At 36.7% G+C, this 24,018-nt stretch overlaps 1 protein-coding gene across 2 annotated transcripts in view; it reads right to left on the bottom strand.

Moving 5' to 3' along the window:
• Positions 1-24,018, bottom strand: part of MNAT1 (MNAT1 component of CDK activating kinase) — a 232,655-nt gene that overhangs the window by 5,553 nt on the left and 203,084 nt on the right. The window contains exons 8-9 of one of the 2 annotated variants that reach the window (XR_004961492.1): positions 14,309-14,374; positions 12,126-12,218 (exon numbers count right to left, since the gene is read on the bottom strand). The exons of the other annotated variant lie outside the window; for it this stretch is intronic. The gene's annotated coding sequence lies outside the window, so the exon portion shown is untranslated. Of the gene's footprint in view, positions 1-12,125; positions 12,219-14,308; positions 14,375-24,018 lie in introns of those variants that run through there. 2 annotated transcript variants of the gene reach the window in all.

Raw genomic sequence — 24,018 nt, 5'->3', positions numbered from 1 at the left:
TGCATGAGCAACTTATTATTTCTAACATAATAACAAGTCTGTTTTTCATTTGTATCCATGTTTAATAAGCTTGTGTGATTAAAAAAATATATGGCGATATAAGAGGCCAAATAGAAAAAGTGGTCAAAGTAAGACACGGCATAAGCTCCTGGAATTGACTATAATTTATTCACATTGCCACAAATCAAGGTGTTAACTCAATTCTTTGCTTCTCTGTCAAAGGTGAAAGGGGAAAGTGGAAGGAAAAGGGAAATTAATATTTATTGAGTAACGATCTCTATACTTTTTTCCATAGTATATTTATAGCAGTAAAAAATATTTGAGCTGGTATCACCAAAATGTGTATACTTATTTATAAAGTATATACATGTAGTAGTAGTATATAATATACTAATATAATAAGTGTATTTTAAAATATATAATATAAGTATTTAAAGGATGAGATAAAAATACTTAATAAAAGTTCCAATAATTCCTCCCTATATCCCATCTTACATACCCTAGTGGGATGCATCCCACTTTGGAGACTACTGTTATTAAATAGTCATTGTCAAACTCTTGATAGAACTTTAGGTCTCACAGAATTTAAATAAGAATTCACCAAACCTACTGCATGGTCATATCTGTTTATTACCTTCCAGAACACAATAAAATGTCAAACTGTTTACTGTGATGAACAAGAAACGAGGTGTTAAATCATCTTAGAAAATCTAAAAGAAATCAACCTGGTACAGCATAAAATCCCTGGGAACTCAGTAATTATTACACACGTAAAAAGGGAATAATATTTTTACAAATATCTTGGAAATGCAATGTTTCATTCCTTATACAAGTTTCCATCTAGTTTTTATCGTTACTCAGATAATGGATCACCTTTTTTCTTTTCCTCAGACCCTCAAAAGAAAAGCATAGTCTTGGCTCCAATGGCTGTTCACCCATGGCAAAATTCAAGTACCACAAAGGAATGTCTGTCAACTTTCACAAGCCAACTATCATAAATGAGAACTGGTTTTCATAGTGGTAATACAAACCACTGTGCAACTAGCTGTTTTGATTCATCACATTTTGGTACAACTTGCTTCTGGGAAAGTTGAGTCATACCATCTTTGGCTTGGCAATTCAGGCATAAACCTGCAGTGTACATACAGCTTTTTATATGTTATCCTGAGAAACCTGAAACAGCTGCACTGCTGGCAAGAAAACACAGGACCACCAGTAAAATATCCAAAACAGTTGCATCTTTTAATTTATGACTGTGCACTGTTTCCATAAAGAGTATATAAAACAGTTCAACTTTTTATAGGTAAAATGTAATAAACGATCATACTCATTGATGCCATAAATGTGTAAAAAAAGTTTATTTAAAATGATTAATTTGTGTTTGAAAATAGTGTTTCTTGAACACAGTCATAATCGAGCAATGAGCAAATATTTTTAAATTTGAGTTATTAATGCTACGTTGTAGATTCTCACTGCCAAAACCTAGTCAATTAAAATTTCTTTGCATAGAACTGACGAAAATGCATTTCCTTTCTAGCAATCATTTACATGAAACATGTCTGGGAGAATGATTCTTTAAAGACCTGCCTATTTACATTGCTGTTTTTGATCTCTAGGGCTGCACAAAACAGTTACTGTTAAATGTTTCAACCTATTTTCACCATAGCAACCTACATTAATTCCAATTTTCAAAAATAAAACATAGTTCATTCTTGTTATTCAACTGTTGGCTTTATTTTCTAGGTATCTTAACTTAATGTTCTTAAACACTTTAATTATTGTGGTACACCAAAGTATTTGAAAGGATCTGCCACACTGAAACCACACAAAGAGAATTTTGTGTTTTGCCCACTTTTTCACATTAATCCACATCTGTGTTATTTTAATTCTTTCATGACCGTTACAAGTACATCACTGAACAGGATTCCTGGGGTTTCTGGCAGAGGTCAGTATCATTTCATGTACACCTTTATACAACTAAATGAGGAAGAAGTCTTAGCCAAATTTATTTCCAAAAGTCAAGCTCAGTTGGATTTTGGTGCCCAGAGGTAATTGCTCTGACTATTTAGCCAATCCTAGGGCAGTATTTCTGTTTTTCATGGGTTTATTTTAAATACCTGTAAATCTTATAAGCAGAAACCAAGGGGGGAAAAAGCAGTTTGCTTATTTTGGTACCTATACCTTATTATACCTTATTTTTACTAAAAGCAGACTAAACTCAAAGATTTAAAAATCATACCTTTGATTATTTTCTTACTAAGGCTAAAAAGAAGTATGTTTTCAAAAGCATGTCTAAGATAATTCCTGTACAAAGGGTACCTTATGCCCTAATTTATACTCTGTCCAAAGTTGCCTTCCTTTGCCATTGCCCATCAGAATCCCTTTCAAATAGACTTGGGAGAAAGGGGAGGAAAAGGAGGCAATGGATCCTGAGGGGGAGTAAGAGAGGATAAAGCATTAGAAAACCACACTTGAAGTTTGTTCCTAAACTTTGATTTCCTACACTGTCATTTTCTTCTGTTACATTTAGCAGCTTTTGCTCCCAAAGAAGGTGGTATAATTTACACTTAGCTTCAGAAAGACTTCATTTTCTCAGTTCTTTAACATAAAAGAGTTCCTCTGAGATTACTCTTTTACCATTTCCCTTCCTTTAAAAGCCCTATATTGACCATCTGGCTGAAGTCTTGGACTGAGCTCATTTTAGTGCTATTCAACAATGCTTTGAGTTCTGAGCTAGGGGCAGAGGGCAGGGTCGTCACTCAAGACCAAGAGGCAGCACTCTTCCCCTCCAGTCATAACCTCCTCATGAAAACCCTTGAAAAACTTTGGCTCTAGAGAATAAAAGAATCTTGGAATTTAAATTGAAATGAAAATGTGAAGTTCATATTAGTTCCCTCTACCTCAAATTACCAGGCCCTATGGAGAGTTAAAAGAAAAAAACCACAGAGTTAAAATCTTGGACTGGTTTAAACTAAGAAAGGGAGTGAGCTCTAGAGACTAAGATTTTATTTTTACAAGGTGGCCCATTTTTTACAGTCTGCATTTAAAGCCATCATGCATTAAACAGACCAGTTCCAAGTAGTTCTGCCTCCCAGCCTACAAAATTTAAATATAAGTGCCATTAAGAGAGATCAGCCATCTGATCTCAGCTGTCAAGACCAAGAGCTTTTGCAAGAAATTCAGCCAAAGCCATAAAAGATTTACATTAACAACCTGGAGTCTATCTCAATGAGATTTAAAAACAATCAGAGCAACAGTATACTCAGACAATTACCACTAAAGAGCAGCAACACTCTGAAAGCAGAGGGTAGTGCTCAGGTATCCTAACTTAAATCATGATGTCAGAATAATAGACAAACTATCTACAGAGGGAAATTGATCATCATATATTCTAAGATAAATGGAGAAAGCACTACAAGTCAGAAATGTCCTTAATTCTGAGGGCAGTTTGGTTATAAAAACACATGGCTTCATGAATTCCAAGCAAAAATGTAACAAACTTCCATAGTCATGATGTTCCTCTTTGCTTTATTATCTAGCCATCAAGTGAGAACACAACTTGAATAAACTAATTATTAAAACTGATTTCAGATTTATACTACTACTTTTGGGAATCAAGTAACCAATTATTCTAGACATTCAAACCATCCAAACACCAAAGCTCAGATTTGGAAATTAAAAGCCGCATAATGCCCAAGTGTACAGCTGAATACAGATTGCTCAGATAAGCCTTTCTGAACTACAACTGAGGTAAACTGTGCGATTTATTGCTGCGATCAAAGAACACAGTAGGCATTTTAGAACAGAGCAGCTATTACTGAAAGTTAATGTAACTACAAAGCAAAAGAACTACTTCTTGATTTGAGTATGAACTATCAAATACATAGAAGATAAAGCTGTAACATATTCTATGAACAACTTGGCAGTGGACCAGTTCTGGGTATCTCAATTGACTGACCTCTAAAGATAGATCCCACCCATGTAGTACAGACAAATACAGGAATATCTCAGGAACCAGGTGTAATGAGATAAATTTGAACAGAACCATGAAAACAGTAGCCAATATATCAAATGATTTTTGATAAATCTTAAATATACTTATCAAAATCAGATGTTTATCTCAGCAACAATTATGTTTGGCTAATTTCAGTGGTTCTTATATGCTCAGAAGAAATTAAGCAGAAAAATGGTATAAATAATGTTTTTACTTACAGATTCTTAAAATATTATGATACTCATTTCTATAAATTTATTCAAGATAATAACCAAGGGAGAGAGGGAAAAGCAAAGTTTCATGAAAAATCTAAAAATAAGTCACATCAGAGTCATATAAAAATACAATCACATGTAAATTTCGTATATCCCAGTAAGGAACAAGTGCCACTTCTGTGGTGCAAATACAATAGACATTATAAAAACTAAATATCTTAGTTTCAGAATCGCTTTTTTTATGTTTTTAATTGATTCTGAGAGACAGAAACATCGATCAGTTGCTTCCTGTACAAGCCCTAACCAGAGATAGAAATAGCAACTCGGGTATGTGCCCTGACTGGAAATAGAACCCACCACCTTTTTTGGTGTATGGGATGATGCTCCTACCAACTAAGCCACATCAATCAGGGCTGAATTTCTTTTTTTTTTTTTTTTATCCTCACCAGAGGACATTTTTCCATTTTTTATTCAGATAGAGCAGGAGGGAGAGAGAGGAAGAGAGATAGAAACATCAACGTGAAAGAAACACATCCAGTGGCTGCCACCCACACGACCCAACCAGGGCCGGGGACTAACCGCAACCGAGGTACGTGCCCTTAGAGGGAACTGAACCCGGGTCTCTCTGTACCGCAGGCCAACGCTCTAACCGCTGAGCCAGGGCAGGGCTGAATTTCTTAAAGTTCCTTTAAAAATTGAGTGCCTGGCTCTGGCTAGTTTGGCTCAGCAGTTAGAGCATCAGCCTGCGGACCAATGAATTAAGGGTTCAATTCCGGTCAAGGGCAAAAGCCTCGTTTGCGGTTCGTCCCTGACCCTGGTTAGGGTCATACGGGAGGCAACTAGTGGATGTATCCCTCTCATGTCGATGTTTCTCTCCCTCCCTCCCTCCCTCCCTCCCTCCCTCCCTCCCTCCCTCCCTCCCACTCTATCTGAAGATAAATAGAAAAATATCCTCGGGTGAGGATTAAAATAATAATAATAAAAAAAAGTAAAAATTGAGTGCCTGATTCTGGTTTGTCTAATGTAACTTTTTTTTCATTCCTCACCTGAGGTTATTTTTCCATTTATCATCAGACAGAGTGAGAGGGAGGGAGAGAGAGATAGAGAGAAACAGAGAGAAACATTGATGTGATAGAGCCACATCGACTGGTTGTCTCTGGAATGGCCTGGCCGGGGACTAACCACAACCAAGGTACATGCCCTTGAACGGAATCAAACCCGCAAGTCACTGGTTCACAGGCAGATGCTCTAACCACGGAGCCAAACCAGCCAAGGCTAATGTAACTTTTGACAGTGAAGTCCATGCTAATAACTGAATGATGCCCAAAAGTTTCATTATATTTTTTAAAAATATATTTTGATTGATTTCTTTTAGAGAGAGAGGAAGGGGGAGAGAGAGAGAGAAACATCAATGTGAAAGAAAATTATCGATTATCCTTCTGGGAATTGAGCAGAAGCCGGGCTTGCACGCCAACCGGGAATCCAACCAGAACCTCACAATCCATGGGAAAACTCAATCCATTGAGTCACACCAACCGGACATTTCATTATACCTTTATAAAGGCATGATGAGTAATTTTTCCCCAAGGGTTGAAGAGGCAAAATGCAGAAATTCATATGTATGCAGCTCATTCATTCTTCAAAAGAAAAAGAAAAATTAATGAGTGCCTAGTATGTGCCAGGTATTGAAGCAACCCTGAGAATAAAACAGAGCAAAGAGTCCATGTTTTCATGGACCTTATAATTCAACAGGGGGGGGGAAAGTTAAAATAATGAATATAATAAAGTCAGGGCTCTACGAATTTGGATTAAAAAGGTAAGGCAACATGAGCAAGTTTAGAAAAGGTCTCCCTGAGGAAATAACAGTTAAGTTTAGACCCAAAGGATGAGGAAGAGCAAGAAGAGTAGAGCAGAGATCCAGCAGAGGGAAAGATGAGAAGCAACAAGAAGCCATGGCACATTCTGAGAATAAAGGAGGAAGTGGGCTCCAGCTAGGATGAGGCTAGAGATGTAGGCAGAAAGTACCAAAAGAAGGATACTTTCTGTACATATGTGTTTGTGTATATATAAATGTATTATATATGTATATGTATGTATGTAAATTTTCTTTGGTTTTTTAGTAAGTACGTGTTTGTGTCCTTGGGGTGTTCTGTTACCCTGTGATAAAAGATTAACAAACAGGTTTATTCCTTATATTTTGTCTAATTAAAAACAAAAACATAACCTCCAGTTAGATCTTCATATTTGGGGAACAGTGAAATGCAGAACAGAGAGGGCACCATTATTATTGTTGGAATAGATGTGGGAATAGACAGGAAGGTCACAGAGTTGGGAAAGGAGAGGTACATACTAATTAGCAGAAGGTAAAACACTTTGGAAGTTTGGGCTATGAAAGGCCTATTCATTGTGAAAAAATATTTTGTATGAATAGTATCAAAGAGAGTATGTAGGGTGGACAGACACACTACACTTAATCAAATTTCTGTTCTATGCCATGCGCTTTACATACCCTTTTCTTGTTTAATCTTCTAAAAAATACTATGAGGTATCAGCTCACTTTTACGGATAAGGAAACTGAGGCTTCAAAAATAAAAGCACTTTCCATATCATAATGTTAATAATTGTCCAAAAAGAGATTCAAACTCAAATGTATATGTTTCCAAAATCTCTGTCCTTTCTACTAAACCATGTCTTTATGTATTTATGTGATACAGGGAAAGATGGGAAATGATACAGGATAGAAGACTGAAGTTGTTTACATTTAAGTTAGAGAGTTTGCTGTTAACAGAAAACTACACCAATGGGGAGAGTTTTCCTTTTGTAGACTTTGGAGGGCGCTTGACTAACTACCATTGAACAGAGAGAAGAATTGAATTTTGTTTCTCCATCTAGGCTGTTCCCTTAATATTAGCCACAGAGAGCTCAGTATGTTTCATTCCAGTAAGGACATAGAAATTTGCAGTGTTATTTTAGGGAAAAAATTCCAGATTATCAGGGCCTTGGCTGAGGTTTTATTGATCGCTTAACTGATTTTTATTTGCCACTTTGTTTTTGCTGCTTTGGTAGGTCACCTTTTTAACCACTGATCAACACTTACGCTTGCTAATGGAATCATAGTAGCTATCAGTAGTAATATTCGGTGAAACCAAGGCCAATTAAGAATGGTTCATGCCCTGGCCGGTTTGGCTCAGTGGTTAGAGCGTCGGCCTGCGGTCTGGAGAGACCCGGGTTCGGTTCCCGCTAAGGGCACGTACTTCGGTTGCAGTTTGTCCCCGGCCCTGGTTGATCGTGCGGGTGGCAGCCACTCGATGTGTCCCTTCACGTCGATGTTTCTATCTCTCTCTCCCTTCCTCTCTCTCCCTCCCTCTCTATCTGTACAAAAAATGGAAAAATATCCTCGGGTGAGGATAAAAAAAAAAAAGAATGGTTCAAACAGTGTTGCCATGCAGATTACTAACTGGATAATGACAGCTGCAGCTGTGGCTATGCTCTGTGCACTACTTTTTTATTAATGAAATATTTCATACATAGAGAAAATATATAGTATACAGAGAATAGTAATAAAACCAGTGCTGAATCATTTACTTTCTCATTGCTTCTCCCTCCTGTACTCCTTCAAGTCCTGTATTTTGAATTCCAGTCATGGATTTAGGAGATGGAGCATAACCAATGCTATTGAAGCTCCCTGTGTTCATGTCTCTCCCCCCCAACTGTGGTCCCACTTCATATCAGAGATTCACTCACCCTAAATGTGGTGATTATCATTTCCTGCTTTTCTTTACAGTTTGGTCATATCTATATACATGTTTAGTTTTATATGTCCAGAACTTTATATAAATGGAACATGTTCTACATATTTTCTGTCACTTGTCTGTTTAAACGGCATTATGAGATTTGGTAATGTTAACACATATATGTAGCTATAGCTCCTTTGTTTCACTGCTATATAGTATTCTATATAAGTAATAACAGTCCATTCACTTGTCAAAGGGTATTTGGATTGTTTCTTTTGTTCTTCTGCTATAAGAAACACTACTGCTATATATATATCAAAACTAAGCCCCTTGGAGCATAGATGAAGAAATTTAATAAGTTTTCTGTCCCTGTCTGTGCTATTATTATTAAAAAGGGTGAAGAAGGGGTCAGGAAGCAGGTTCTAACTCTTTTCCAAGCCCCTTATGCTTCCACCTCCTTTGCAAGTCCAGGGAAAGGGAGTGTATGAGGTATTGAGAGGGGATATCCGTATGCGTACACCTGAACACACTCTTCAGTGTGAATGAATCAAAATTATACCTATTTTTTGGTCAGAATGGCAAAAATAGATCTTATGGCGTGCTGCAGAATTTTAGTAGTTAATGTGTGCCATGAGATGAAAAAGGTTGCAAATCACTATCATAAGGAGTCTCTCTATAAACAACTCCCGCTTTTCTCCAATCCATGATGCACCCAAGTAGGTAGCTTATTCATATGATCAGGTTCCTAACAATCACTTTCCAATGGCTCTCCATTGCCCTGTGAATAAATTTCACAGTTCTTAACATGTCCTATAAGGCCTTTTTTTAAAAAAAATCTAATTTATTGGGGTGACATCGGTCATATTTACATATCCATATATAATACATTTATATATACACAAACATGTACGTACAGATCTATATTTCACAAATGCTATGCATACCCTAGTATATTTTATTTCAAAAGTTAAAATGCTACATTATTTCCACTCTCACGGTCTTTCTTTCCTCTTAATCCTCATAATTAATATTATGACTCCCATCACCATTAAATGGTCATTTCTCTGTCCTCACCTTACTTCACCTCTCTGCATTTGGAGACAGCCTCCAGCTGTGAAATGCTCTTAGCCTCTGGCTTCCTTAACAGTGCCTATAATTTGGGTCACAGTTCTACCCTTTGACAAATGATTCCCCAAATTTTTCTTTCTCTACCTGCTCCCTAATTACTAGTTTTCTTCTTGATTTACCTCCTCCTATTCTTGACTCTGTCTCTGAAATGTATGGCTTCATTTATCACTTCTGTTCTACTAAACCCTACAATTCTATTTTTTGCCCTTTTGCCCATCTTAGTTATAGCCCAGTATTTTTATCTGCTTGGGTCCCCCACTGGAACTGCAAATTTAATATTTTCATAACTGAACTCATCTTCCTTTACAAACCTACCCCTCTTTGTGTCTCGTAATTTCTCTTAATAATTTCAATGTAGTCCTAGGATCATCTTAGAATCCTCTTTCTTCTGCATACCAAAGAGAAACCTACATCACACTGTCTCTCTAGAAACATCTAAATCACATTATCTTCCTTGCCACTACTGTTGCCTATTTCAGCTCTTTATTACCTCTTTCATGGACTACTGTTAACTGTCTCTTAACTGGTCTCCCTATGTACAGTATATTCTCTCTATTCCAACCTACTCATAGTTACTAAATTAATCTTCTTAAGGCAAAGCTCTACCTCACTCTCAAATAGACATCCATTGGCTCCTTGCTGTATGTAGAATAAAATCTAAATTCTTTAGCCTACCATTCAAGGTCTGCTGGACTTGATTCCAACCCACCTTTCCAAGCATATTTCCCATTAGTCACTTCCATGTATACTAAACTTAAGCCAAAGTCAACCATGAGGTTTTCAGCTATTCCCTATGAAAGCGTTATAACTACTCACTCCATATCTTTGCTTATGGTGTTTCATTATCTTAGAATGTCCTCACAATTGCCTATCTTGCGCAGCCTTGGTTCAAATGTCAACCCCTCAATTTTAACAGAGACATGAAAAGCATACCCATGCAACACAAAATACTATATATATTACAACAAACAAAAACAATAAAATAAACAAGTAAGCTGAAAAGAAAACTCTCAGGTGCCAGAAATTATACAGGAACTCAAAATCAGAACATGAGAAGAGGCTAAAGGCCTCCCACTGGGGATCAGGCCCACAACTTGGGCATATGTCCTGACCGGGAATCGAACTGGCAACCTTTTGGTGTATGGGTCGATGCTTAACCACTGAGCCACACTGGCCGGGCAGCTCCCTGCATATTAACCTGGATCTACAAAATGCTGTCCCATCTGTAAAACAACCTGTAGGAAAATTTTGCTCACTTGCCTAGAGACAGTCACAAGAAAGTCTAGGGGCATGGGTAGAAAAAACATCATACATAATAAATCACAATACCCAAGCCTGTTCCACCTCCAATAAATTAACAATCAGTCCAGATTCACTGAAGCTAATAGGAGTTTGGCAGAAGCAAACATGAATCTTTGTATCAACATGCCTTCACAATCCAAGGCTCATGGGAAAACAACTCCTACTAAAAAGAGGTTCATAGATTTTTCAAAAATGAAGTGAGCCTCACTTATGAAAGACTCAAAAGACACAACTAATGGCAAGACAACACACCCAGAACCTTTAACAAAAACAAAACAAAACAAAAGCCTGTAGAATGCTTAACCTAAGACTTCCCATAAATAAGAGAATCTGAATGCAAACATCAAAAGAAGTATGAAGTTGACCCTTAGACAACACAGGTTTGAACTACGCAGATGCACTTATATGTGGATTGTTTTCAATAAATGTACAGTTGTCCCTCCTATCCCTGGGTTTTGCATCCATGGATTAAACCAACTGATGATGGGAATCTGTGAATGTGAATGGCCAACTGTATGAATTGTCCTACACCATCTTATACAAGGACTTGAGTGCCCACAAATTTGGGTATCTGCAGAGGGGTCACAGAACTATCCCTTGCAGATACTGAAGGACTGTAGTTAAGTTTTGGGGAAGTCAAAGTTATGCAGAAAGAAACAGATGCCATAAGGCAAGAAAAAGACAATATAAAAAGAACAGGCATTTTCATTTTTAAAAAAATCAGACAGCGATTCTGGGAATAAAAATCTCAATGGACAGGTTTAGCAGTTGAAATTAGTGAATTGAAAGATATATGCGAGGAAAAACAGAAAGAATTTAGCAGAGCTAAAAGACAGAAAGTGTAAAAGAACCATTACACTAAAGGAGGTATTTCAGCAAGAAGGAAATTGAACCCCAATGGAAAAAATAGAATACAAGGAGCAAAGATGAGCTAAAAACATACCACCACCACCACCATACATTAGTAACAAAAACAACAAGAAAATTGTAGGGGGGAAAGACTAAGATTAAGCATTCTACAGCCTTTGTTTTGTTTTGAAAGAGAGATGTTACCTTTTGACTTTTGAAAATAATATCTGTTAATTCTGAGTGGCAGAATTATAATATTACTTTTTTATATTACTCTCTGTATTCCTCTATGTTTGAAATATTTAAAAATATTTTAGATGCGTCCTGGCCAGTTTGGCTCAGCGGTTAAAGCATCGGCCTGCGGTCCGGAGAGACCCGGGTTCGGTTCCCGCTAAGGGCACGTACTTCGGTTGCAGTTTGTCCCCAGCCCTGGTTGGTCGTACGGGTGGCAGCCACTCGATGTGTCCCTTCACGTCGATGTTTCTCTCTCTCTCTCCCTCCCACTCTAGCTGTACAAAAAATGGAAAAATATCCTCGGGTGAGGATAAAAAAAAAAAAAATATTTTAGATGCTACCTCCTCTGGATTGCCCATGTAGAATTATTCCTTTCCTCCTCTGAATTTACATAGTACTTTATCTCTACCTCTCTTGTAAGTACCATGGCTATTTATGTTATTCATTCCCTGTTAGATAAGTTTCTTGATAGCAAGATAAATATCTACTCACTAAACAGCCATCACTTAAAAAAAAAAAAAATCATCCTAACTTGAAGCAGTGAATATACAATTTTAAAAGTAAATCAAGATTCTGGGTATTTAAACTACAGACCTAGAGAATGGCCAGTATAATAGATGGCACATAAAAACACAAAGGATATAAAGAATTATCACCATAAATTATGAAGCTGTGGAGGAAGATGGCAGAGGACTGAATGGAACACAAGTTGTACATCATCACTGAGGAGGATGGGAAAGTTTCCTGGAAATTAGAAGTTGCCTATAAAAATGACAGTGAGATGGGGTGTAATGTATAGTGTAAAATATAACCTTATTTAAATGATAGATATGAGCATTTTCTTTAATAGATATATTTAAAAATTGCTTTGATATTTTACCATCCTGTCTCATAGCTCAACTCTCAGTGTGTTAACCCATTTTATCCTCAAAAAGACATACTACAATGGAATATAGCTGTGAATGCAAAGAAAAACAAGCAATTCAAACAGAACTGGGCACACCCAAAGCTAGATATTTTGTAAGATATTTATTTTTCCATTCAAAGCACCTTCTCAAAAGCTCTATTTTACACACTGGAATCTGAATCATGTCAATAACTTATATAAATCTCTAAAGCAAACAATAACAAGCAAAGACAAAGTCAAGTAGATAAAATGACTGATGTTTTCTTCTAATTATGGAAAATTCTATTTTCCAGCAAGTAGAAACAAGTTCGTAAAATATCCACTCAAGGAACGAGTGATTATAAGCAATAAAATATAAAAAAGCTAGAAGAGTTCTGGTTTAATGCATAACAATTTCAAGTTTTTAAGAAGCATTTTTAATACTTAAGCCCACAGAAAACTTGCACTCTCTTCCAAAAGGAAAACCACAGCATCACTTTGGGAGGGTGTGGGGGGAGGCGAGATCTATGCCCATTATCATAAGTAATGTGCTAATGCAATCAATTTAATCACAAAATGAACCTTTTCTAAAACAGAATTCTTTAATAGACTAGTCAGTTAGTTGGTTACATACCATTTGAACCCAAAACTTCATGTGTAAAGAAAATATTTTCTTTCCTCTTATTTAAAAAATTATAGCATTATTTTCAGCAGTATTCTATTTTGCTTCCAGACTATATTTTTTGGCAATGCATTATGACTCTGCACATGCTGTAATGTTTTAATTAAAACACATTCTAATCATTTACATGTGACTTGTTTTGAAAGTCATAAGTTTTAAAAGTTTAATTTAAACCTACATTTCTTATTTCATTACTTTAAAAAGATAAAGGAAAGAAAAAACCCCACTGTTTTCTTGAATTCTACCTTTTGGTAGAAAAATATTTGCAAGTTCCTAAAATAAGCTATATAGTTCCTTATTTCTAGATCATGCTTTTGGGTGAATCTGCCGCAGTAAGTTAACAAAAGTAAAAAAAAGAATCATAATCCAAACTAAGGTTATTTTTATATATTTTGTTCCTAATGGCCTCCATTTATAAAAACTAATGTTTTATGGAACTAAAAGATAGGATTTTGTTTGAAATGATATCTAATAAATACCAAGGAGAAAACTATCCTTAAAGAAACACTTCAGATTAATCCTACATGTGATTACTGAAAATAAATTTTAAATATTTTTTTTAAATAAATTAGAACAGTAGATAAAGACAGTATACACAGTACAATAAGGGAAGTAACTTAGAATCTTAAAACTGAAAGGGAACATTATAATGAAATCATTTTATTCCAAGCCCACACCAAGACATATTATAATTAAAATGGCAAAGGTTAAGACAGAGAGAATCTTAAAAGCAGCAAGAGAAAGACAGTTACCTACAAGGCAGCTAGCTTCCCATAAGACTGTCAGCTGATTTCTCAACAAAAAATTTCCAGGCCAGAAGGAACTGGCACAAAATAGTAAAAGTGAGAAAAGCAAGGGCCTATAGTCAAGACTATTTTAGCAAGAGGAACCTCAGAGGGAACGGATGACGTTAGCCAAAGAACTTATGTGCATATATGCATAACCCATGGACACAGACAATAGTGTGATGACAATGGGGTGGGAGCAGGGGCCGATCAATAAGGGGAAAGGGAGGAGACATCTGTAATACTTTCAACAATAAAGAAAATTTTTTTAAAAGATGAAGGAGAAATAAAGAGCTTCCCTAGACAAGAAAAAGCTAAAGGAGTTCATCATCACCAAACCAATATTACAAATGTTAAAGGGTCTACTTTAAGAAGAAAAAAAATCATCTTATCCCACTGCCTCATAAACAGATAAAGCAGCTGAAATCCAGATAGATTAAAATATTTTATCTTCTTAGAAAGAATCGATTTATTCAATGAACATATCTTAAACACTTACTATGTACCAGTATTGTGGCTAGGTATCAGATGAGATGATAGTCTCTGTTCCCAAGGAACTCAAAGTCTAGTGTAAAAAAAGACATGAAAATAAGCAATTTTTAAAAATAAGAGAACTTATTCTCTTCTGAAGAGACATATGAAGAAGTCAGGAGAGTGTTTGCAGAAAACAGTGTAGTACTACCGGTGCAATAACCTGGTTATTATTTAACAAAAAATGAGTAAAGGGAAAATTAGCTAATTTAATGCTCCAGGTCTATTCCCCATGTAGGGAAAGGGTGTGGACAAAGGCAATTTAGATGCATGCCCAGTGAGGTCTGAGTGCCTACCTGTCCATCATACTTGGAAGCAAGTCAGTGACCAGAACAGGCATGGCCACCATAAACATGAGAAATCTGAATATTTAATCTCCTAGACCAAGGAAACAACTCTTCCACTCTCTCTCTCTCTCTCTCTCTCTCGCCAGTACAGCCAGAATCCTGGCTTGTGGGGCTCTAATGCCCTGCACTCACCGTATGGCCCACAGCCATGTGGGGACCCATCGAATAGATTAATGCACTAAATCTTGACTAATCCTAATCTGGACACAACTACACCATGAAATGAAAATTCTGGACTTTGGCTTTATTTCTGGCTTTGTTAAACCTCCAACTGCCCTTCTTCCAGGACTGGACTGAGGGACATGGGATTTTACAACCCCCAAAGTATAATTCCATGCCAATAAAAACCATCCATTCTCTCAAGGGCAAGTACCTGGGCTGCAGGTTCAACCATTGGCCCTGGTCGGGGTCATGCGGGAGGCAACCAGTTGATGGGTCTCTCTCACATCGATGTTTCTCTGTTTTTCTATCTCTTTCTGTCTCCCCTTGCCTCCCTTCCACTCCCACTCTATCTAAAAAATCAATGGAAAAAATATCCTCAGGTTAGGATCAACAACAACAACAACAAAAACATCCATTCTCCTGTACAAGTCTTAAAAAATTCATTTTCTAAAGATGTTGTGTCAGAGGCATCTGGTCCCCTTTTCCTCTGGCAACAGCATGATTTGATATATGAAGGGAGAACAATAATTTGTCGATAGATAGACAGGCAAGGAGGGTATCTAGAAACAGGAAAAGTATACAAAATGTCTGGAGCCTGAGAGAATATGGTGTATTCTGAGTGTCAAATTTAAAGGGCCCTGTATGCCTTAATATTTTTTTAAATAAATAATGAGGGCTCATGAAAAATGTTACTGGGTAAGTAATGCAATCTAAGCTGAATTTTTTAAATATTTGTATGAAAGACAGATTGGAGAAAGAGAGAGTAAAAAGAGTTACAGAAAATGATTATGAATGTCTCTATGGGTTATGACCCTAAGGACCTTAATTGTCTAATTATATGAGAGACAGCAGCAAGAAAAAAATCTTTCACAAGTCCCAAATCTCAGACATAGAAGACTGGCTGGGTTAGAAAATTTCACAACAGAATGTATAATAGTTAGAACAGTTTTCATAAAGACACAAAAGAAGGTAGTTCCCTTTTTAACATAAGTAACAGAGGTATTTGTCAGGTACACAGGTAGAAAAATATAGAAATTTCCAGGATCCAGCTGGAAATTTGAGTTTAAAACAAATAAATATAGACTTGGGATTTAATATAAATCACTTTACCTTTTAAATTGCCTTTCTCAGTTCTAAGTAAGTGCCTTTAGAGCATCATGAGGGCAGAATGGAGAGGAGGCTAAACTGGACCTGTCACCCCCATTGTAACAGATTAGTTATGCTTTCATCTTTTGGGGTCCTAGAAAGATGTATTTTAGAAATTTTATGTTTCTTTTAAAAGTTTGAAAATTAATATAATATAGCTTTAGAATAAAACATATATGGTGTTAAATCCTGACCACTCCCTTAAGAGTGAACTCAAGAAAGTTATATGACTCGCCCAGCCAGTGTGGCTCAGTGGTTGAGCATCAACCCATGTACCAAGAGGTCACCAGTTTGATTCCCAGTCAGGACATATGCCCAGGTTATGGGTCAAATCCCCAGTGTGGGGCATTCAGGAGACAGCCAATCGATGTTGTCTCTCATCATGTTTCTATCTCTCTCTTCCTCTCCCTTCCTCTCTCTCTAAATTAATAAAGAAAAAAAATTGTTTAAAGAAAGTTATATGACTTAATATAAGTTAACACAAATTGTCAAGAACAATATACAAGAAGTGCCTAAGACAGAGCCTAGTAAATAATAGGTAATCAATAGTAAGTGGGACCAAAAGATCAAAGAAGGATCATACATAATAACAACTTTAGCAGAGGGACAGAGTTAGCCAAAAAAGATTTAAAAGGAGAGGTCAGAGAGGATGAAAGAAAACTAAGTAGTGTCACAAAGCAAAGGAAAAATACAGTTTGTGAAAAGAAAGTGGTTTGGCAGAGAGATAAATATAAGACAAGGACTACATGATAACCCACCAAACTTTGTAACAGGTAAGTCAATGGTGAATTAGCAAAATCAGATTCTAAATAATAGCCAAAATGGACTAGGTTTGGGGAATAAATCAGAAATAAGGTACTGAAGATAGCAAGCATAAAACTTTCAAAAGTATATTGGTGAATATGGGAGAAAGGGCAGTATTTAAAGCAAGATTTAGGATGAAGTAGTTGTTGCAAGATGGAAATTTTTAGTATGTTCATGTGGTAAATTAAAGATCTAACAAAGATGATCAGAAAAAGAGGTGGAGACTTGATGGTATAATATCTCTGAGTTGAAGGTCAAAGCAGACCACACAACACAGATGGTAGGAGTAGCTTCAGATACAGGTTAGGCCCTTCTGCCTCTAAGGATGGACAGAGGAGTTAACAATGTGTACAAACAGCTCAGGATGGTTTGGCTCAGCAGTTAGTGTCGGCAAGAGCACATACCTGGATTGCAGGTTCCATCCCTGCCCCGGTCGGGGTCGTGCAGGAGGCAACCAATCGTTATTTCTCTCTTGCATCAATATTTCTCTCTTTCTCTCTCCCCCCTCCCTCCTTTCCCCTCTATCTACAAATCAATGGAAAAATATCCTCAGGAAAGCATTAACAACAAGAAAGAAAACAATGTGTACAAACATTTACAAGTTCATAGTTGGGGTTGACTTTTGAGGGAATACATTCGTACCTATATTTTCTTTGTGTAGTGTGTTAAAAGGTTAGTTGCTGAGTCTGAAAGAGAGAAGGTAGTGTTGCCAGAGGGATAAAGGGGCCAGATCCCTCCAATACTCTTAGGCAGGAGGCTCTTGGGGTGCAGCTGGAATAAGCACATTCATAAGCCCTCATGAGAGAATGGTTTTTACTGCTGTGAAATTACATTTCTGGGGTTGTAAAGTCCCATGTCCCTCAGTCCAGTCCTGGAAGAGGGGCAGTTGTGGGTTCAGCAAGGCTAGAAATAAAGCCAAAGTCCACAGTGTCTGCTCCATGGTATAGCTGTGTCCATATTAGGATTAGTCTGGATTAAGTCCATTAGTCCACTGTGTGGGTCCCACATGGCTGTAGGCCATGTGGGGAAATGCAGTGCATAGAAGCCCCGCAAGCAGCCTGGCACAGATGCTTGTAGTGGCCATGCCTATTTTGGCTACTGACTAGCTCCCAGGTGTTACAGACAGGTAGGCACCTTTCATGTCACTCAGACCTCACTGGGCATGTGTTCAAACTGCCCTTGTCCAGAACCTTCCCCTAGGTAGGGAATAGACCTGGAGTATTAAATTAGCCAATTTTCCCTTTATTCCTTTCCTGTTAAATAATAACCAGGGCTCTGGCCGGTTTGGCTCAGCAGTTGGAGAGTTGGCCTGTGGACCAGAGAGTCCTGGGTTTGGTTCCTGCTAGGGGCACGCACCAAAATAAATAAATAAATAACCAGGTTATTGTGCCAATAACATTAGAAGTGAAAGATTTGGGAAAGGGGTGATCTGGGGAAGCCACTGTGGGAAAAGAGAGAAACCAACCATGGGTTTGTGCAAAATGATTGCTGAGTGGCACCAAATGTACTCAGTTATATTATTTTTCTCCAACTGTACTCAGAGAACCCATATAATAATTCACATTTTTAAAAATATTTCCAATTACTCTTTGTAAATGCCACATTCTAGCACAATATAATTAAAACACTATAATTACTCAAGATCTTGATTCATAAAACATAAAGTATGTGCTTATAAAGGAATTTTAGAAAGTACCCCTTATGCCCTTCTTGTCCTGTGGTTACAGAGAAGAATGAGTGAAGATTTATTCAGCTTCATGTCTGGGTGCATATTGTAAAGTGTTTCTTATAAGAAATCCATTTTGTATCCAAATTTATTCCAAATAAAAACAAAGAATACACATAATGTTGGAATTCCTTCATATAGAGACTCTATCTTTTTCTAGCAAAGAGTTCTGGATACAGGCCAAAGTACCTGACTTCTCTCTTAAAAAAGAAGTTTTTTTCCATGACTCAGAGGATGAATTTTTTAAAAAGGAAATGCTACCTATATCTCAAGAAAACATTTCTGAACACAGTAGGAGGCTATAGTTTGGAAATATCCTTACACCTAAAGAAGTTTACCTTGGTCAAGAAAGCACACAGCTGAGAATTGATGAGTGAAAAACATTTGAGCTTGCATGATGATAGTAAGTGGTTCTCAGTAGCTTTGAAATTCTGATTAATGTCTTCACATTAGCTGCTTAATTGCACTGACTGAATTTTTCATTAGCTGACCAAATACTTATTTTATTGGCTTTGGGAAATTGTTAAAATCACATTTACAGTAAGAATTTTCTAAACATTTATTTTCTCACAGTGAACAAAGACTTAACACTCCTTAATAGCTATGTTTGCATAAAAACTCCTTGAGTTTTCATTATTTATTTTTCTATGAAGAGTTAAGACAATAAAATGGTTCTCAGTACTAGCCAGAAAACCAGAGATAATTTCTCATAGAAAATTATTAGTTCTAGAAACCAAAATTGAAGTCCCTGGCTTACCAGAACTTGGACAATTTGTAGTTTTGTAATGCTTATGGAATTTTGTTATTCTTAAGACATTAGGAGGAAATCAGCTTTTATGCTGGTATAAACCAATATATCCTGCAAACTTAAAAAATGGTCACATGTTGGCTAATCTGAACAAACATTTTAGATACTACCTACACAAGAAACTAAAGATCTCACATTTAATGTTTTAAAAATAGCATAGCATAAAGAAAACAAAAATTAAGAGTGGTAAGATGCTGAAAACTGAATACAGCTTTTTAATCAATTTATGTTTTAATACTCTAGGTAATTGGCAATGTTTAAACTCAGATTTGATTACAAAAGACTGAAAGAAGTTTGGTGATGTAAGTTTTCCCTTAGTTTGCTTCCTTGTCCTTCCTTTGCTCAAGGGCAAGCATTTCAGTCTGCAGTGATGCAAAATATAGGCATGTTCTGCTGTAACCGCAATTTGCTGACAAAATATATAGAATAGAGAATAGATTCAGAGCTCCTAGTTTAACTTATTTCTACTTCATAGTTTTTGATAACTCATATTTCAATGACAAAAGAAAATAAGCCATTCATAAGTTTTCACCTCAAGAGATTATATAATCAGAGTAATTGTATACAAATAATTTTCATGTTCATCTTCTTCTTTGGTCTTCATAAGAACCCACTGAGGGAGGAAATAGGGGAGTAAAAGAGACAATCTTCAATTTCTAAAGAGCAAGTCATGGCTCAAGGAAGGTAAATATGACCAAGGTAATGTCACCTCTACCTACCAGGAGAGTGTAATAGAAACATGAATAAGACTACCTAGAACGTGATTAAATTTGGTGGTCAAGGAAACATAAGTGAATTAATTATAAAAGTGAATGAGGGGTCAGAACATTAGGAAAATGGTAGAGAAGGCAGCTCCAAACTCCCATCCCTCCACAGAAACACTGAAAACAAGCAAAACTGTCAGAACCAATTTTGTCAAACGCTGAAAAATAGCTAAAGGTTTACAGCAACCAAGGGTCTGCTGTATCAAGAAAATGGTAGGACAACTTTGTGGCATTTTTATTTGCCCTAGCTCCATATCCTCCCCAGCTCAGCAGCCCACCATTCCTGTGACCAATGACCCCTGGTTCCAGAAGGAACAGAGCAGATATAAGCACATTATTGTGCTTGTCTGTTCTATCCTGTCTAGAGGCTACCTGAAGAAATGGCACAGGCGTTCAGCACTGTCTAGGGAAAAAAGATACAGCTGAGAGATATAATAGATTGCCTAAAACCTGAGAAGAAATGCTGGGGAGAGAATACACATTTTTTTATAATGCACATGGAACACTCTCTTGGACAGAGCATATGTTAGGCCAGAAAACAAGTCTTGAGATAGGCCAGTAAGCCAGGACAAATGGTACAGGGAAATTGAGGCAGAGAGCCAAACAAACTGACAGATCAATTTACAACAGATACAGAAGGTCACAACAGATACAGAAGGTCACCTCCTTAGAAATAACATTTAGGCCTCAATTGTATTTCAGCTCCAGGTCCAGAAAAGCAGCAAACCAGGTGGGCAACACCTGACCTGACAGTGACCAACCAGTAAAGACCACAACCCTGAAGGAACACACTTGGAAAACTGATGAATATTCTGTTGAAACCCTCACCTGATAACTCCCCTAAGATTCTTACCCCGCAAGAGAGAAATAAAAGCCTCACACAGAGGACCCAGGGTGCACTCTCCTTCTCAGGAGCATGCCTGTGCCCCCCACCACCACCACTTCTTTCCCTAGAGGCATGCATTTCCTAAACTCTAAGGGACCCCTCGAGGCTTGCAACTGGGGCAGCAATGGGCAGCAGCAGTTCATCCCAGACAAACCCCTTGAACCTGTCCCCACGGCCCCTTTTCTCTGACTTCTTAACAAGCCAAAGCAGCCCAGCCTCGGTTCATTTCCCCAGCCCTTTCTTGTTTCATTGTCTCCAACTTTAATAAACGTCCTCTAAAATTCACCTGGACTCATGTTGTGAAATTTTTCCTGCACGAAGTCAAGAACCCACACACTACCAGCTGGCCCTAGGCAGACCTGCTCAAAGAGAGGTCCCCTTTCCAGTAACAGTCTTAAGACTGAAATCATACAAACCATCCTCTCTGACCACAATGAAATGAAGCTAGAAATCAATAAAAGAAGGAAAATAGAAAAGTTCATAAATATGTGGAAATTAAACAATATACATTTAAAACAAGCAATGGGTCAAAGAAGATATAAATATGGAAATTAGAAAATACTTAGTGATAAATGAAAATGAAAATACAACACACAAAACATGGGTTACAGAGAAGGCCGAACTTAGAGGGAAATTTACAGCATTTAATGCTTACATTAAGAAAAAAGAAAAACCTCAAATCTATACCCTAATATTATACCTTAAGGGATAAGAAAAAGAAGACCAAACTAAACTGAAAGCTAGCAAAATGAAGGAAATAATGATTACAGTGAATATAAATGAAATGGAGAACAAAAGGGAATAAAATCAATGAAAATAAACTTGGTAGTTTGAAAAGATTAGCAAAATTGACAACCTTTAGCTAGATTGACAAAGAAAACAAGACAAAAGATACAAATAACAAAAAACTAACTATAAATAATTGTACACCAACAAATTACATACCTAGATGATAAGAAAAATTCCTAGAAACACACAATTTATCTAAACTGATTAAAAAAGAAACAGAAAATTTCAGCAGACCTATAACAAGAGATTATGTCAGTAATTTTAAAATTTTCAGAAAATAAAAGTCCAGAACCAAATTGCTTCAATGGTGAATTCCACCAAACTTTAAAGATTTAGCAACAATCCTTTCAAACTCTTCCGAAAAATAAAAGTGGGGAGGGGACACACTTCCTAGCTTATTCTATAAGGCCAATATATCAAAGCCAAATAAAAATTCACAAGAAAATTACAGACTAATATTCCTTATCATTAAAGATACAAAAACTCTCAACAAAGTACTAGCAAACCAAATTCAACAGCATATTAAAAGGATTATATATTATAAGCAAGTGGAATTTATCCCAGGAGTACAAGGGGGGTTCAACATTAAAAAATTAATTATACCACATTAATGGAACAAAGAGAGAAAAAAACACATGACCAGCTCAACTGACATAGAGAAAGCATTTGGCAAAATCCAACACCTTTTCATAATAAAAACACTCAGAGAACTAGAAATAGAAGGAAATGTCCTCAACGTGATTAAGGGAATTTGCCAAAAATCCACAGCAAACGCCATACTCAATGGTGAAAGGCTAAAAGCTTTCCCCCTAAGATCAAGAACAAGACAAGGATGCTGTTCAACATTGTACTAGAAGTTGTAACAAGAGCAATCAGGCAAGAAAAGGAAATGAAAGGCATCCAAATTGGAAAAGAAAAAGTAAAACTATCTTTATTCATAGATTACATGATCTTCTATATTGAAAATTCCAAAGAATTCATAAAAAGGTCACTAATATTAACAAATGAATTCGGTAAAACTGCAAGATTAACACACCAAAATCAGTTGCATTTCTATACATTAGCAACAAACAATCCAAAAAAAATTTTTTAAGAAAACAATTTCATTTCTATTAGCATCAAAAAGAGTAAAATACCTAGAAATAAATTTGACCAAGGGAGTGAAATACTTATACTCTGAAAACTACAAAACAGTGCTGAGAGAAATTAAAAACCTAAATAACTAACTAAATATTCCATGTTCATGAATTAGAAGACAATGTTGTTAAGATAACCTGTCAGTACTACCCAAAGACATTTACAGATTCAATGCAATCTCTATCAAAATTACAATAGCATGTTTTGCAGAAATGGAAAACTTGCCCCTCAAATTCACAGAAAATTGCAAGAGGCCCCAATTAGCCACAACAACCTTGAAAAAGAAAAACAAAGTTGAGAGACTCACATTTCACAATTTCAAAACTTACTATAAACCCACAGTAATCAGCCCTGGCTGGTTTTGTTTAGTGGTTAGAGCATTGGCCCACGGACCAGAGAGTCCCGGGTTCGGTTCCCACTAAGGGCATGTACCTCAGTTGCAGTTTGTCCTCAGCCCCGGTTGGGGTTATGTGGGCGGTGACCACTTGATGTGTCCCTCTCACATCTATGTTTCTCTCTCTCTTCCTCCCTCTCTCCCTCCTGCTCTATCTGAAGATAAATGCAAAAATGTCCTCGAGTGAGAATTAAAAAAAAAAAAAAACACCCCACAGTAATCAAAATAGTCTGCTACTACTGTAGGATAGAGATATAGCCCAATGCAACAGAATTGAGATTCGAGACAAAAAACATGTCTATGGTGAAACTGATTTATAAGGGTTCAAGACCATTCAGTGGGGAAAGAATAGTTTCTCCAACAAATGTTGCTGAGACAACTGAACATCCACATGGAAAAGAATTAGTTTGGACGTCTACATCATACCATATATAAAAATTAACTCAAAATGGGTTAATAACCTAAATATATGCATTAAAACCACAAAACTTTTAGAAAAAAAAAAAGGGTATATGTTCATGAGCTTGGATTTGGCAATGGATTCTTATAAATGACATTAAAACCATAAGCAACAAAAAATAGATAAACTGAACTTCATCAAAACTAAAACATGTTGTGCATGAAAGGACATTATACAAAAAGTGGAAACACAACTTAGAAAATGAGAGAAAATTTTGCATATCATATATCTAATAAGGATCTAGTATTCAGAATA

This window comes from Molossus molossus, unplaced genomic scaffold (assembly GCF_014108415.1).
Source record: "Molossus molossus isolate mMolMol1 unplaced genomic scaffold, mMolMol1.p scaffold_m16_p_1, whole genome shotgun sequence".
NCBI classification, from domain to species: domain Eukaryota; kingdom Metazoa; phylum Chordata; class Mammalia; order Chiroptera; family Molossidae; genus Molossus; species Molossus molossus.
Note: the sequence above shows the minus strand (reverse complement) of the source record. Positions and strands in the feature narration are given on the sequence as shown.